This window comes from Indicator indicator, chromosome 23 (genome assembly GCF_027791375.1).
Source record: "Indicator indicator isolate 239-I01 chromosome 23, UM_Iind_1.1, whole genome shotgun sequence".
In the NCBI taxonomy this organism is placed as follows: domain Eukaryota; kingdom Metazoa; phylum Chordata; class Aves; order Piciformes; family Indicatoridae; genus Indicator; species Indicator indicator.
The window spans coordinates 15,894,974-15,912,453 of NC_072032.1; the positions used below are offsets into that span (position 1 = coordinate 15,894,974).

General features: G+C 37.7%; 1 protein-coding gene across 1 annotated transcript in view; it reads left to right on the forward strand.

Moving 5' to 3' along the window:
* KCNIP4 (potassium voltage-gated channel interacting protein 4) overlaps positions 1-17,480 on the forward strand; it is a 213,815-nt gene that overhangs the window by 100,360 nt on the left and 95,975 nt on the right. The gene's annotated exons all lie outside the window — the stretch shown is intronic.

A 17,480-nucleotide genomic window follows, 5' to 3' on the forward strand; every position in this document is an offset into this window, starting at 1 on the left:
TGCAGCAGGATGTGGTGCATGTAACAGGCATACCTCAGCAGAAGTAATTGCTCAGTGTTTGCAAGAGAAAAGATAATTTTTTCCTGGTATGCCTTGCAAGTGGATGTATAATGCATGATAAAGGAATTGCTTTATAAAGGAATCTCTTCCACATTAGAGTCTAAAATGTAATTACCCATTACAGAAATTGAAATGCAATTGCAGGTCCTCCTCTGTTACCCAACAATCACATCTGGTTTTTAATTGCTAATTTTCTTCTGTCATCTCTTGGTAAACCATTGTATTTCTTCTTCATCTCATCATCATCCCTTTTTTTTTTGTTTGTTTTCTACTTTAAAGCACTTCTAATTTTTTGAGCAGTTGAGTGATGAATTTGTGGGTTTCTCTTTTATACAACTTCATGATGATGCAGTAAGCTTGTACAGGTTGTAATCTGTGTCTTATTTTTGTGGCCATTTTTACTCTGAGAAGACATCTCTGGCTTTCTAGCACACTTCTTCAGTTGCATGAATCATGCAGATGAGACCTTTCCAAAAGTGATTCCTAAAGTGCAGCACAATTTGAGTTCTAAATAATATATTAGTATCTTCAGATAAAATGTATATTTTGGCCTTAATGTATGTAATTAAACCAAGCATAGTGGTTTTTCTTTTTTCTTAAGTGTTTGTATTCTAGGCTGCAGGAGAGGTTTATGTGTTTCTTTCTAGCTGTAATAGCATCATTCTGATAGCAGGAATTCCTTCTGGATTTGTTCTTATCAACACGGAACTATTTTGCATATTTTGAGAGGATAGGATGTGTAGAGGAAAGGAAGCAGCTGGGAGGCAGAAGAGCGGACATTTTCCTGTCTTGAATTTTCTGTGACTGAAAGTGTATTTTATAAACTAAAAAACAGTCAGGGAAAATCCTTTGGTAAATTTCATAGAATGGCTTAGGTTGGAAGGGACCTTAGAGATCATCTACTCAACCTCCCTGCCTCCCAATTTCCCCTCAGGGATACCTCTCAACTAGTCTCACCTGCTCAAGACCTCATCCACCTTGAACACCCCTAGGGAGGAATCATCCACAATCTCTCTGGGGAACCTGTTCCAGAGTTTCACCACCCTTGTGCTGAAGAACTTCTTCTCAAGATCCAGTCTAAACCTACTCTCCCTCACTTCAAACTATTCCCCTTTGTCCTGTCTCCAGACACCTTTATGAAAAGTCCCTCTCCAGCCTTCCTGTAGGACCCCTTCAGGTAGTGGAAGGCAGCTCTAAGGTTCCCCTGGAGTCTTCTCTGGGCTGAACAACCCCAGCTCCTTCAGCCTATCCTCACAGCAGAGGTGTTCCAGCGCTTGGATCATCTTTGTGGCTCTCCTCTGGACTTGCTCTAACAGTTCTGTGTCTGATATTCTGTATATCTTGTGATTTATCCCCCCCCCTCCCCCCCACTGTGGTTTAATAGTTACTCCAGGTTAAAAAAAAAAAAGGGAATATAAGCAGTCTCAGATTTAATCTGAATTGAGAGAGGTGCTTAATTCAACATGAGAGCATGGTATGATATGATAGGGAGTGGCAAAATCCATACTAAGGCAAGTCATACTTCGGTAAGTATGAGTGTTTGTACCTCTGTTGTCAAAACAGAAGAAAGCTGTATCAATATTCAATGAGTTAAAAAATGAAGTTCCAAATATTGCAGATATTTAATAGTTATTTGGTAGGAGGTACATATTACTGGGTGTTACACCTGTTCAACAAATACTTGTCAAACTAAGATCCTCCATAGATCATTGAGTTCTCATATATTTGTGTCTTTACTACCATAGTGTCTCCATTTGCTAAATGAAATACATTTTGTTAAAAGACAGAGTAAAGCATGATTACAGTTCATGTCAGTTTGACATTTTGTAATTTATTACAGAAATAATGCGGGTTATAATTTTGGAGCTCTAGACTGAAGCAGAAACTCTACAAAAGTCCCAGGGGCTATTGAGTCATGTAGAGAAAAACCTGTATCCTTAATTGCTGTTATGTAGTTCTCCATGGGTCTATTTTATGTGGGATATTGAATATAATATCTGTTCCAGATGTAATTCAGAAAGTGCAGCTTAAGGCTTCATTCAGTGTTTTTTTCATCTGGGTTTGGATAAAGCTGAAGGAAATTGGTGCTGAAAATTGGAAGCATGCAAAGAAATTGAAGGTGTTTTTTCATTTGAAGGAAATTGCTGCTTTGGAAAGGAACATCAACACATGGAGGGGAAAGGAGGAAAGGAAAAGGTGACTACAGGAATACAGTGCTCATTATGCCCATTTCAATTCAAAAGCTAGGCAATGCCAAAAGTGAGCAAGAGTTAATGCTTTGCTGACAGCTCATCTGCTTTGCTACTTTTTGGCAGTTTAGCAGGGAGCTCTGTAGCAATGCATCCACTGATGGTCCTGACAGACACGACCCCTACTGAGCTCTTCACAGCAGTATTCTTTACAGGAATTCTTTACAGGAATACTTCAAGAACACCAAATACTGCACACGAACGTGAGATTATGTTTTCTGAGGGTTTTTTTTTCCAATTTAAATTAGTTTGGAGAAAAGAGAAATGAGAGGCAGTTTGCCAAGGGTCAATACTTGATAACTTCATTATAAATAAAATCTAGGTCCAGCCATCCAAATATGGAATCTACAATAAAGTGCAGTAACAGAATGCATAATTATTTGTTGTTAGCTTTTGTTGTGGTGGTGGTTTGGTTTTGTTTTGTTTTTAAGATTTAAGTATGTGTAACAATGTGAGAGCTGAAATCCCTCTTCCACACCGACAGTGACCAGGCTAGCTCAGTCTGGAAGCAAATGAAAGCTGTGAATTAAAAAGACAGTCTTAAAATCATCACAATATGGAATAGAAGATTTTATCTTGGTCGTGAAGTCGTGTGATATTTTATGATGGGGCAGGTAATAAAAACCAAAGAGAGCCTGAAGGAAGCAGCAGTGAGCTATTGAAGGACAATCATGCTGCTCAGTGTCCTGCATAGATTAGTAATGAAGGCTTTAAAATAACATCTTAACTACAAATTACCATTCAGTTTCCTAAATAAAATGGATGTTTTGCTTTTCCCCCCCCTGTTTCTTATTGAAAAATGCATGCATGAGGGAGAGAGAATTTCTTGAAAGCTTTAGAAAAGCTTATCAATAGATCAGACATATTCCACAGGACTTATTTAGGTTTATTTTGTTGTTTTTTTTTTCTGTGATGTACCAATTTCTGCTGCTCAGTATTAAAGATTTTTACACTGGTCTCTCCCATTTGAATGCTGAACTCGCTTTACAGACAATATCAAATGGATATCTGCATTATTTATAATCCATGGCATTTGGTTTGTGGTGTCTAGAATCTAATGACAAGAGTGAACACTCAGCTCTGAACATCCAGCTTTGTTTGTGAGTTTTAATCAAGCATTTGTGCCAAACGTTGATTACCTGTTAATCAGCTCAAATAAACCTGAACCTGAGTATCACATGGTACATGAAAAGGGCTATTTTTAGATTCAGAGACAGTCAACATTGAGGCAGAATTAAGTTGCAGAGATGAGCAGCTAGAAGGTTGAACCAGTTTTTAGTTGTACAGGATTAAGATTTTGCTATTTAGACAGCATTATTTTGCAGTCAGTAACAAGTAGCTAGGCTTTAATTTTTCTGTTCCTTTGCCTTTACTCATAACAGAGTCTGTAAAGTATGAGACTGGGGAAAATGTAACCTGATATACAATAATGTGATGGACAGACTGATTACTTTGTAAATCTGTCACAGTGTGGATGGATGAATAGGATTCCATTTTGATCCTTTGTAAACTGAATCTCAGTCTCACTCAATTTCCCTTAAAACTGACAGGCTGATACATTTTCCTTCCACTTTTGCGAAAATTATCACTGTATTGTAGGGTGGTTTTCACTAACAAAATTCAAACAACATATAACTGGAAACATATATTTTGTACCAGTGTGTCTGAAATGCAGTCTAAACTTTTCTAGGGTGAACAGCAAATTGAGAGCTGTGCAAGAAAATATATTATCTGGGAGATAAGAGTGAAATAATGCTTCCTGCTGTTCTCTAACAGCAACAAATACATTTAAAAATAGTCAACAAGGAAAAAAAATAGGAGAAAACTCTTTTGATTTTTCAGCAATCAGTATGTTAAGGCACTAGTAACTCTCTTGTCATCTACCTTTAAAGTCAGACCGTGTGTGACCATTAAAGTTTTCCTCCTGATGTGTTTTCTCTAAAAAACCCTGGGGATTACTAAATTTCTTGGAAATGCTAGAATGCTGTTGACAGTATAATGATTTTGCACTCAAGATATGCTGTTTATCTGGTTTACTTGTGCTTGTGTTTGGTCTACATCAGTAATTTCAGTTAGCTTCCACGTGAAAAGAGAGGAGAAAGCAAAAGAAAACAAAAAGTCCTGAACCATGGACAGTTTCAGCACCAGTCCAGGTAAAATAGCCAAGTTGGCAGGACACACACAATCTGTCATCTGTCAAGCTCTTGCATTTGGTGACCAGCAATTCATTGTTAACCATCTGTTATCATCCTGTGTCTATACTCATTTTTTAGAGAATTTTAAAATCTATTAGCAAAATGGTACTGACCTAGTGTGCATTAGAATAAATTAATAGATGAATCCATATGGTTCTAGCCTACAAAGTTTTTCCAGCTGTGTCCTTGATCCTTACCACATTTGGCAGGGGTTTGTCTGATCAGTTAGCCAGAAAGTCTCTACAGAAAAGCCATGCAACTGACATGCTCAAGTCTCCATTGCTGTGTACCTAATAACTTTTTAGTGTATCTGAGCCAAATTCTAAAGAAATGTGTAGGCTATTACCTGCATTTCTGTGACAATTTATTTCTGTGCCCTACATCTGGTAGGGCATCAAGTCATTCAGCTCCTATGTGAGCCAAACTTCATCGAAGCTCAAGAAAATTTGCCTCTGTTCAGACTTGCTCTGCCTACTTGGTCTAATGAAAACATTTGAGATTTGATCTGCTTTTGGAAGTGTAATTATAACTCTTAAGCCTTCATTTTGAGCTAGCATGGTTAACTTTTAAACCTCTGTTAGTGAATACATTTGTTGGTGATGTTGCCTTCCCAGCTGCTGATCTGCCACGTGCACTGAGCTGGTGGTCAGCTGTGCAGCCTGTGTTTCCATGGGCAACAGCTGAAGGAGCTCATATGAGTAAAGGAAGAAAACAAGCAAAGTGCAAAGTCCTTTATGAACATATGACTGCTGGTTTAAAATAGATATTTGAAGTGTAGTTATTAATTGCCAGAAGGAAGAGGAAAGATGCACATAATCATGACTGGCACTTCACCTTTGATTTTGAAGTACAAGGAGTTTGGCTCAGGGTTGCAGTGCAATATTGTACCTTTTTTTTTTCTTTTTTTCTATCTCATTTTGTTTGTTTATTTTAAAAAAACACACTCACAGCAGTTGATGTTTACACTGTATGCCCCTTATAGTGTACAGCAACTAAAGCTGAAGAGTCAAATACCAAAATGTATGATAGAAGTCCATATGACATTTAAAAACTAAATTTAATTCCAGGTAATCTGGAGATCCTATGAATAAAGTAGCTTCACGTTTTATGGAATTGAAATTAAAACATAAGCCCTTAAAGGCAATTTTGAGGTCACTGTAGTTTTTCAGTACATCAGTTAGGCATATTGAATAAACACTTCAAGAAATCAGTGTGGAGATTATAAACGGATAATTGCATCAGTTTGAGGGGGAAGGTGTTACAAAGAGTTAGGATCCATAAGTTTTAGTTTCTGATGCTTCTCTGTAAGTGCATGGCCCATATTAGCTGTGAATTTAGATTTTTTTTTTTCTGTCTAGTCATGCCCAGCACAAGGCAGTTATGAGTAATTCATGACAACCTCAGTATTGCATTTTTAAGACAGAAACTGCATCACAGAAAACCTCAAAGAACAGGGCCCCACTCCCATTCTGTAGTCTCATGTTTTTAATTGTAAAGTACACACTTCTTCCATTAATATGGTGTCTGAAAGAAAGATAATACTATTAAAAGTCCATAGTTTTGGGAATTGTTGGATTTGGGTTTTATTCTTTATGTACAATGTGGGCATGATACCATGCCCACATTTCTTTAAGGAACAATATTGGCAGGCACCTTCTCTTGGTCCTTAAGATGTAAGGGCCCACTTCAGCTGCCAACTGACCCATCCAAAGGCTTTAATTAGATATGCTCTATAGTTACTAGCTGTTATTTTCCTCTTCACATAATGAGTAAGTGCATTTCAACAGTTTGCCCTTTTAGATTTTATTATTTATTGACTGTTTCTTGTTTTCATTGGCTGTTTTGCTTGCCCTTACCTGACCTTGGCTGCTTCTATTTATTTATATATGTACACTCTGAGTAAAGACAGTGTAAGTAATACTGAAAGCGATTCTGTTTCTTTGAATATTTCAACAGCTGACCAAATTGCAATGCTTTAGGAGCAGATCTTCCTGACCTACAGCTTTAAAATAGAAGCTCTCTCCCAGATTGAGAGCTTCACAAACTGAAATTCGCATATGATTTTTAATACAGAAGGCACAACTGTTATTCAGCTGAAACGAATATATCACAGAAAAAAAAATTGGATTTTTATGTAACCTTTTGCCCTAGAAAAATGGGGCTGTAACTAGGGTGTTATTTCATATAAAGTCAGAGACTCATAGGACAGTTTTGGTTGGAAGGAGCTTCTGGAGATCATTTTGCCCAAACTGCTGCTCAGGACTGGGATAGTTTCTTAAACAGGGTTGTCAGGGCTTGTTCAGTCAAGGTCTGAGTAGCTCCAGACCTCTCTGGCAGCCTGTCTCAGTGACTGACCAGCTTTTGAACAAGCAGTTATACTGCAATGCTTAGGACAGTGTTGTGCAGGGACATTTGCATGCATTCTGGTTGTAGGGCAACTGTGCAGTGGTAATTAGCTTAGCCTGAGAAGAGAACAGCCAACACTGTCAAGATGTAATCATCTACAAGAATCGATGGCTGCTGCGACTTCTTTAGTAGCTCTATCCAGATGCATATAAATATTACTTAGAGAAAACACCATTCAAATCATGCTGCTGACAAGGTCATTAGATACCTCATATTATGTTGTTTTGGAATTTCAGGGCAATCTTTCTTGGCTTATGATTCCAGCTGTACTACACCAGAGGGGGAAAAAAATAAAAAGGGGAGAGAAAAACAAGACAAGGAAAGGAAGGAGAGAAGGGGGAGAAAAATTATAATCTTTAAAACTAACAGCAAGCACTCAGCAAATAATGTATAAAATAATTTAATTGCAGTGGTTTATCATTCCGTAATTTCCTTAATAACTAGTTTAATACACTGTGTTAATAAACTGTGGCCCCAGTTGCAACTGTACCATTAAATATGATGTAACAGAACAAGTTACATTAGGAGATAGAGGGAAAGGTGAAATTCACAGAATGTTTTGGGCTTCAAAGGGCTATTAAAGGTTATCTAGTCCAGCCCCCTTGCAGTGAGCAGAGACATCTTCAACTAGATCAGGTTGTTCAGAGCCCTGTCCAACCTGACCTGGAATATTTCCAGCCATGGATCATCTACCACCTCTCTGGGCAACTTGGACCAGTGTCTCAGCATCCTCATAGGAGAAGTGTTCCATCCCTCTATTGTGTAAAGAAGGAGAATGAAATGGTAGCTATGAGTACTTTCCATGCCTTCCACAGGCCTGGAGCAGGGGATCCCCATTTCTCTTCTCCTGTTTGAAGCAGATGTTTTTTGTGAAGTCATGTGTGGCAATTGAATCTGCCCAATATCAAGAGCTGTCTTTCTGATGTTCACGCACTTCTGTACTTCAAATCAAACTCTAATCTCATCATCAGTGACCTGCCATTTCTTGAATGATATCTGACAAGGAAAATAAGATACTTAACAGGGAAACAAGTTCACTCAGACCATGATTCTGACTGCTCTGGGGCTTACACACATGAAATGTTTCAGTCATCCTAAACGTCTAATCTTAAGCAGCTCCATCTTTAACAGGGAGCACTTTCTCTGTCATACACATGATCTGTGCTGGAGCTGAAGAATTGAGGGGCTTGAGTAAATAAAAGGTTTGTCACTTTGGAATGTTTAAAATAAATTTCAATTTAAAAAAAAAAACAACAAAACAACAAACCACAAATTTGGTTGCCTTAAAAAGCTGAGTAGAATTGAAGTCATAGTTACACAAGCTCCCAAAATTAAGCTGAAGAGCAAGTAACTCACCAGTGCTCTGCTCCCCTATGCGCATTCTGTATCATAAATTTCTCTTTACATTAAGCCTTTCCACTCGTTTTATAATGTTTCCTGTAGAGTATTTTGCTTCTGGGTGTACTAAATGACAAAGGAAGGAATGCATGCAGGGATAACTTACATGGCCAGTCTCTGAAGATTGAATGACTGTATATTCTGTTACATTCATAAACCATCATTCATTTATATGCCAATATTTAACCTTCTTTTTTTTTTTTTTTTTTTCCTGTCTGGAGTACTATTTCTGGTGAGAAAACCTCAACTGTGTTTTTCCAAATATTTTTTTTTCCATTCACAAAGTTATATAAAGAATTTCAAATGAACCTTAATTTAGTAGGGAAAAAATACCCCTATAATTACCTTTTTAATTTACAGAGAATTAGTATGGATGGAAAAGAGTATCAGTGTCTCCCTTGCTATAAGCCATTGAGCTTCTGATTTTAAAAGGCTTATCTATGCTTTATTAAAAGAAATCTACTTCCTACATTTTATTTTTAGACTCTACTATGAGGACCTGCCTCATGTTGCCCAAAAAAAATTATGTGAAAATATCTTTGAATGTTAAAAACTGTTCATGTAGTTCAATAACAAATTCATCCTTAATGAAGACTCAAAACGAAATTATTGAGTTTCTCTCTTCTGGAGGCAAGGTATTTTTCTGTGATAGGAGGTGCATTTCCAGACTCTGCCCAGACTCTCTTCAGCCCTGCTGCTCAATAGCAGAATAATAAATATGTGAAGTATTCTTACAGGTAACCTGAATAAAGTAATCACTTCTGTAACTCTTCTGAGAAATAGTTTGTGGCAAGGAAACAGCCCAGAGTTCATCTCTGATTACATGACAGGGATGCAATTCAGTTAAAGCTCACCTGGAAGTCAGTGGCCTGGGATAAGTGTAAGTTTTCCTTAACAATTAAAAAGCTTCATATCCTTTCAAGTTCTCCAGGGATTTTGTAGTCTAACTTTGCTGTAGTGTATTTCTTTCCTGCTGCTGACTTGAATTTGAATGCTCTGGATGATAATGATTGTCATCTCTATTCATAAAACTTCAGTGTTTTGATGGAGAGCAAAACGTTAGTGATTGTTCTGGTTTTGTGCTTAATGTTGATTTTATGAGGCTGTGACTTACAGGAAGCCCAAGGCACTCTTTCCAATGAGTCTTTCTCATTTCTGTGCAATTAGAGCAGTTATTCTTTAGGCTATATATCTTATCACTCTTCAGTAGGGTGAAGACTTTGTAACCATGGTGATTTTGTCACATTAGATTTTTAATTCTTTGTTTTTAGGAAAAGGGAAAAAAAAGGTTAGTAGCAAGTAATTGGGCTTATTTTCTCTTTAAAACCATGTGTTCAGTCAGAGGGTTTTTGATTTTGTCATGTTTGTCATTCTTCTAATTAAAAGGAAACTTTCAAGATCTGGCAGAACCTGATTTCAGCATAGAATCGTGAATTTATGGCACTGCGAATGCTGCAAAATAGACATTTGTGTATAATGTAGGAACAAACATATGAACTGTAAGTATGCTTTTTATTGGTCTTGGCAGAGCTGTCCCTTGGAGCTTTAACAAAATTAATGAGTTACTGTTTGCTATCTCGCAGAGAGGAAGTTGAAGCATAAGAAAATGTTCATATTGCCCTAAGCTAAACATATGGAGCCAAGAAAGTGCTATACCTAACAATATGTAGCTCACTTTGAAAGGATTTGCTACTTAGTTACAACAGTACATATTTTCTACGGACCTTCAGAATTTAAGAACAATTAAGGCACCATAACAGAGATGTAAACGAAGATGAGCTCTTCCCCTAGCTTGAGGGAGAGAACCACTTCTCTCTAAAATTGGCTTGCAGTAGTGCAAGTGGAGCTGATTCTGATCTTGCTTTGCTCAAGTGCATGCAATGCAAGAGATTTGCATAAAACCAACATCATTGTTTTCACTTAAAGGGATGCTTCACATCTTCTAGGCCTAAAGAGAGATGGTTGATTGAGCTTGGTCTATGGGCATGAGTCCTGGGCTGTTCTGCAGCCTGGTTCATGTCCTAGACATGTGGGAGGCTGGGTATGCACCAAGTCAGGTTTGCCTGCCTCAGAAGCTGAGGCAGCTACAAGCAGCAAGAGCAAGCTCTTGACCTCAAATATTTGGCTTCTAAATGCCTCTCAAACCACCCAAGATTATAATGCTAGCAGCAACAAAAGACAGGCTTGGTAGTAGAGCTGGTTAGATGTAATTCATTATTTTAAAAGTGTTTGAATGACAATACATTAAATACTTGCAATTTGCTCTGAGAAAGTAGTTGGCATCACTAGTCCAATGTTAAATGGCCACCTGTCCATAAACAGAAATGTTGTCATCTTCAGCACACAAGCCAAGAACTGGATGAGAAAGAAACCTGAACACTCTTACTCTGCTCTTTGTATACCATTGTCTGAGGAAATAGCTTAGTGTTTATCTTTTCCGTGAAATAAACTTAGGACCCTGTTTCTGAGGTAACAACTTTAGTATTTCTTGGATCATATTTGTTTCCTGAGCTCACAAGCTCAGGAGAGCTACTAAAGTTGTTGCTTGAAAAGTTAAAAGAAAGAGGCAAAACCCAATCAGAGGTGAAAGCATACATTCAAAGCAAAAATCTTTAAAAGCAGACCTGTTTATAAATGGATGGAGCATCAGGTATTCTTTTTAATTTGAGTCATGTGGAGCACTGGAGAATGGTATGGAAGTGATTATCCATGTTTTGATACAATTTTATTTTTTAAGGAGAATTTTGAGTCCTGACATGGTGCAGAAGTCAGTCCTGTTTAACACAGCTTGCTCAGTTTACAAGTGTGTGCACTGACATGCATGCTAGGAAAGAGAAGAACCAAATTAAATGTGTTTTAAGTACTCTATTGCTATACAAACAGATAAAAAGGATAAAACAAATGCTCTTTGGGAAGAGTTTCTTATTGTTTATGCCTTTTAGACTTAAAGACTTGGCAAACCTGCTGTGTGACCATGCCTGCTGCCTGGGAAATAGCTTTTTCCTTTTTATTAATCTAACTCAGACACTGATTTATCGAGCCAGAAAAGGATAATGCAGCTTTAGTTCTTCCATTAACACCAGCTGGGGCCTACATCACATAATATTGTGCAAATGCACAGCTTCATCCCATCACATCCAGGATGCACCAACCCCTAACCTCTGCCAGTAGTACTATAACTTTGTAGAAGTTATTTATGTCAAATATCTCCTGTTTTCATTTGTTTTGCTGTTTAATTTCAAAGAGGTAAAATGAAGGTAAAAAATGGAGGTACATGCAAGACTAGCAAGAAACCTCCTTATTATCTGTGATATACTAGGAAGTCTCAGGGAACAGATAAGGGGAAAAAGTTTCACTTGCTTCAGTGACTCTTAAAAAGTTCACTATGAAAAAGTCAGGAATAAATAAATGTGTAAGTAGTCAGTTCCATGGCAAATTTCTTGAAGCATCTGTTTGTGCATTGGAACAAATGCATACATTCATGATTCCTGTAGTTACTAACCATAGTATAATCTGTCTGTACATGGCTATTACACTAATATATTTTGATAGCTTCTCAGGTTATTATACAAACAGCTGTCTCAAAATATTTTCAGTAACCTCATCTTTGGAGCACTGGATCCAATACTGCTTCTGTTGGTGAAACTTAGCTCAGCTCCAGGGAACCTTTTAGCATATCAAGGTGACTGCCATGCACTTATCCAACAGCTCTGATTTGATTCGTGGGCTTTTCTTGGTGGTGGTGGTAGTCAGGGGGTGGTGTCAGTTTTCTCTCCCCTTTTAAGCAGCAAATACTCACTTTCCTCCCCTTCAGTCAGATCTTAAAGGTCCCTTCCCACCAAAACAATTCTGTGTTTCATCCCCAGCAGCATGAGGAACTGCTCTTACATGTCACTGTCAAAGGCTTATTTTCTTAATGGAAGAGATGATGTGTAATTTACCTTCTTGCTTTGAATAATACAGGGGGAGAAAAAGACACTGTTTACAAATGTTTTTTCTTAGTTGCAGTGATAGAAATCGTATTTTTCAGGATATTAAGCAAAGAACCCTGCTTGATTTGTCTTCAAAGACAAACTAGAGAAGAGCTCCCACTCTTAGCTCAAGATGTTCCCTAGTTAAAATTTTCTGAAGTGTTAAATCCAGCTACTGTGGAGAGATGGGAAATGTCAGAGAAAACTTAGCATCTGCATTGTAGAGTGGGCAGAGGTACAGAGCAAATTTGCAGCGTGTAGTTCCTTCACTTTTGATAACACCTGTTAAAGCAAAATTGCTGTGGAGTTGTAAAGCATTAGAGCACTTCCAGGCTTTTCAGCCCAGGCCTGAAGTAGTTGCAGAGTTCTGTTTGTTATCTTTCAGATAAGAAGCCAGAAACAAATGAAGACATGAATAAAAGGGCTTGCTTCCCCCCTCCCCCCCTCTCCCTCACCCCCGCAGTACCAGCACATAAGATAAAACTTTCCTCTGTGGGAACTCTTCTTGTGTGATATGATGCTTTTTATCTGCCACCCTATTATAAGACTCCCATTATATATTGTGAGCTTTTCTACTTTATCCTCTTCAGTTTCTTTAAGCAGAACACTTGACATTTAACTTACCAAATTGTTAGGCTCTTAAGTTAGTCAAGGCAGAACATCCTGCCAATAATAGCAGTATACAAGAAAACAATTCAGAAGTTTCAGTCTGTGTCTAGACCATCTTGATTGCCTCACAAGTGAGGTCAAGTGATAGGGAATGGCTTGTGTTCGTATTTGTACAGGTTGTAAGAGACAGCTTCCATCCATACTATCTGTCAGTGGATGAATTACCCTGGGCAAGTGCTTGGCTCCTAGAAAGGCCTGAGGAGAGTCCATCCTCAGTCAGCTTCACTTTCTTTTCCCCTTGAGCAATATCCTAAGTGTAAAGGAGCAAGCAGGATCATAAATGTGTCTAGGATCCCTACTGGAGCCTCAGCACCTCACTGTTTTTGCCCAGGCTCCCAGGAAGTTTTAAGTTTTTGCAATTTTTGTAGAATTTTAATTTCCACTCTGAAGTTTAGTTTTTCTGTCCCCAGAATACCCTGAGCACATATGATAAATAACAACAGCATGACAGCAGGCTTTCCCTTTTGGGGTGGGTGGGTGGGTGGGTGGGTGGTTTGTTCTTCCAGTTTCCTGTAGTTACTTTTCTCTGGGCTCAACTTGCTTGCATTGTCTGCACACAGAAATTCAAAATAGTTACCATATCTCTTAATAACATGGAGCTAATCAGTCATGACAAAAATCATTACAGAAAACGATAATGGAAAAAGCATTTGAGTTTTTCATTATGTCTCCTGGGGTACTCATTTAAAACCACTGAGTCTAACCAAGAGCTCAGTGTAATTCATAACCCTTCCCATTTCACACTGAGCTCAGACTTCAGTAACACAAAGTGGTTTATCAGCTCGAGGTGAAAGGTAGAATGATAAATGTCATGAGGAGTAAAGATTGGTAAGGCAATATTATCACATGTCTGTTAGTTGGATGTTAGGTTGGATAATAAGAGATGTAGCTGAATTAACCTATCTCTGGTTGTTGTCAGCTGTGAGGTTATAGAGAGGGATTCTGTCTCTTTGGACATGGGTCTCAGATTGTTTGTATTTTTGGAGACATTGTTAGGGGACCTTGATTCTGTCACTGCCTGCTGGTGAACAAGTTAAAAATAAATAGTAAGATGTGTGCTCTACTTTGAGTATGCCATAGTGTTCCACTTCTGCCACACCCAGATGCCTGCCCTTGGGCTGTTGCTGTAACTGGGCACATAATGATAAAGAAATCAACAGTCAAAAAAAAAAAAGCTGGAGAGAGGAGATGTAATCCCCTTGAGCAGAGTGATGTAGAAGTGGAGAAGCAGAGTTAAGGCAGACTTGCTGCTGCTGGTTTTTGGGAATCCAGTAAAGAGATGCATTCTCTGCATCTCATGTAACAGCCTAAATTAGTTACTGAGAATTGCCACTAGGCTGAGCCTGAGTTCTCCATCTAAATCCATACTTAACTCAGACAGTGGCAGAGAGGTGGAGGAAGTGATTCTGATCCCAATCACAATACCTCAGTTGCTCACCACAACATCACAAAAAATTGTGGTGCTGTAACAAGCTTGTGTTCAGAGAAGGGAGGCACAGGGCTTGAGTGGCAAATAAACTTCACATTTTCACTTCAGCCTGTGTGAAAAGGGTTTTTTGGATACATTTGGACACATGGGCCAAGAGAAAATTGTCTCAAATTTTATGGGAACCATTTAAAAAAAGCATTCTTTCTTATTAGAGATGGACAGGACAAATCTTTGTGGGCTTGATGAAGGCAATGAATGATCTTGTGCGTTTTCACATTTGGATTTCAAGTCTTAGCTCTTTGCACTAAGAAATTAAACTAGCCACAAAGTTTAGACACTTAAGAGGCTTAGAGTTTGAAGTCCCACAGTTAACATTAATTAATGTTTGGATAACTTTTAATATTGCAATTAAAAAATAAACAATTTGAAATCAGTGTCTTAACTTGCAGTGACAACAGAAATAGGGAAATTCAGGGAAAAAGGAAGTAAAATGTAATTATATATGTGTTCTAATCAAGTAATTTTTTTAGCATTAAGGGTGTTTTTGGAATAAATAAGTTTCTATTATTCACATATATTTGTACAAATATTGTACAAATAGAGGCCCAGAGAGTTCTTTCTGTAGCAATATATTGGGCAGTTGCTTCAGTATGCTTTTAAAACCACTTATTCTGAAGTAGATTAGTAGAAAACAGTAACAGAAATCACAAAATGCTTTTCCTGCATCTTGACTTATGTTGTCATAAAGTGAAGTACCCTGACCTCAAGAAAAACTCTCTAAGCCATTTGGGAATACATTCTTTAGCTATCAGTTTCTTTTAATGGTGTATGCTTGAAGCCAGTTCAATTTTTGTGACGCCAGCCCGTGGCTGAACTGTGTTGATCTACCAAGTGCTGAGATACTTGATTGAGAAAAACACGAGTTTGCAATCAAAATAAATACATTATTCATGTTTCTATACTTTGCTAAATAAATTGTTTGATTAAGCAAACAAATTGAGTTGTGTTTCTTGCTGGGTACAGATATTACCTTATTTGATATGATTTGTGGAAAGTGTCTTTCCTTTTTATGTACTGATTGGGTATCATTTTCATCTCGTAGTTAAGCAAAGTTTAAGATTAGTTTAGCTGCCATAAAATGCTTCTTTATGAAAAGAGAACATTATTTTCACACTATGGGAATTTGATGTTGTTTATTTTGGAGCTGCCTTTGAAACCTCAATTCATACTGAGCAATAGTTTCCCAGTGGGACCACTTAATGAAGGACTACCTGGCTTAGAGCGCCACAGGTGAGACTTCTGTTTATATGAGAATTCAAACAAATGAAGCCATCCAGGAAGATCCTGAAAGATGCTTGAAACTAGAAATGGCAGAAAACATACGGGTTGGGTTTTATTGACAGAGTTCTTTGCCATTTCAGCTGAGACAAAGAATCAAAGCAGGTTTTGGCAAGATGATGGTGCTCAGACATTTGCTCTTGCCTTAGGTACGTGCTGGGTAATACATTCTCTTAGATGAGCACGAGCTGCCAAGGGTAACCAGTGTATGTACACATGTGGAGTGAGAAGGTGGCTCCCACACAAGCCATCCTTCTGTTGCAGAGGCTGCTTTTGCCAGGGAATTCATGCTTCTGAAGAGCTGAATGCTAACATTAGCAATATTATAAATGAGATCTATTAAGGTTTGTTCTGACCAGTTGTCAGATTACTACTAACACACAGTTGACTAGATCCTTTAAGGTGGAGTTAGAAAACCTAAGTGGAACCAAAATTTGTTCTTGCTCCTTAATGGTTGTGTCAAAAACTACCTCTTTTGCAGATAGTCCATAGAATCGGAGGTTTTGTTCAGACTCTGACTTATACTTGTAGCTTCCTTTTTTTTCTGTCTGTCCTCCTTAATAATTATGTGGTTGATCCAAACACAATGCCTATACATTTCAGAAAAAGTGGACTTTTGTTTTCATAATTTCAGTATTTATGACTAATTTTTATGGTCTCAAGAATACAGACATAGCAATGAAAACAAATCATTATCTTCTGATTGGTGGAAGATCTTTTATGGCACTTACATCATCATTGGCTGAAATGGTGATATGAGTGCCGTAAAAGACCTTCCTATTCATGTGATATTTACCTTGCTTCCTACAATGTTTCTGAATTTCCTGTTTTAAATAAAAGAATAATTCCTTTGACCAGCAGAGAGCAGCAATGATATATTTTATGAGGACCCAACTGTGAGTCTGCCTTGCAAAATCTTCTTGCAGTTCTAAACTGGCTTGAGGAGTAGGTATGTGTATGATTGTCATGAATATGTATTTATGGTGAAAATTGTGTTAAAATAAATCAACAACAGGCAAAATATGTCCCCTTTAAATTGCATTTGTTTCATGGCTGTTTAATTTAAACCACTTTCTGCTTAATTTCTTGTTTGTCTTCATGAAACTTAAGAAGATTTATAGCCTGAACTATTTTTAAGTCATCCCAGTTAGTAGTAAGAGGTTGTGTTCACATTAATCTGCAAATTTCCTGTGGAATTCCTCTGCTTTTGTAGACAACGTCTATATTTTAATTCTTACCATACAAATTTAGTTACACAAAGGTCAATAAATGTTTTATCCACTGGCTTAGATGACATCAGGATTCCACCACTCTTGTGACATATTAGTAGTTCATTATAAAGAGATTAATAACATAGGGTTAAAAATATTTTAAAAGTGCTTAATTTGTTTTTATTCCTGCTCTTTAACCACAAGGATACTTGTGCAATTTTACAATCTCTGCATAAGAAATATAAGAACCTCAGTTTTTCTTCTTCTAAAGTGTCCTAACAATGCTGCTAGAGATTTATATGCCTTGTTCGCTAATGTGGCTCTTGCATGCTTTGTTGTGTAGTGGTACTCTAGAATCATGACAGCCATTCTTTATTCTCCATCTTTTCAATCCTGAAAACTGACTTGCCAGGTCCTAGTGGGACTAGTTTGCCAAACAGGAAAGAAGAAGTATTTACAATGCCATTGTGCTAGCACTTTTGGACAGAAAATGAGATTACTGTTGGCTGACCCAGTGTCATCTGCATGGTGAGCATATTTTAGCATTTTAGTTC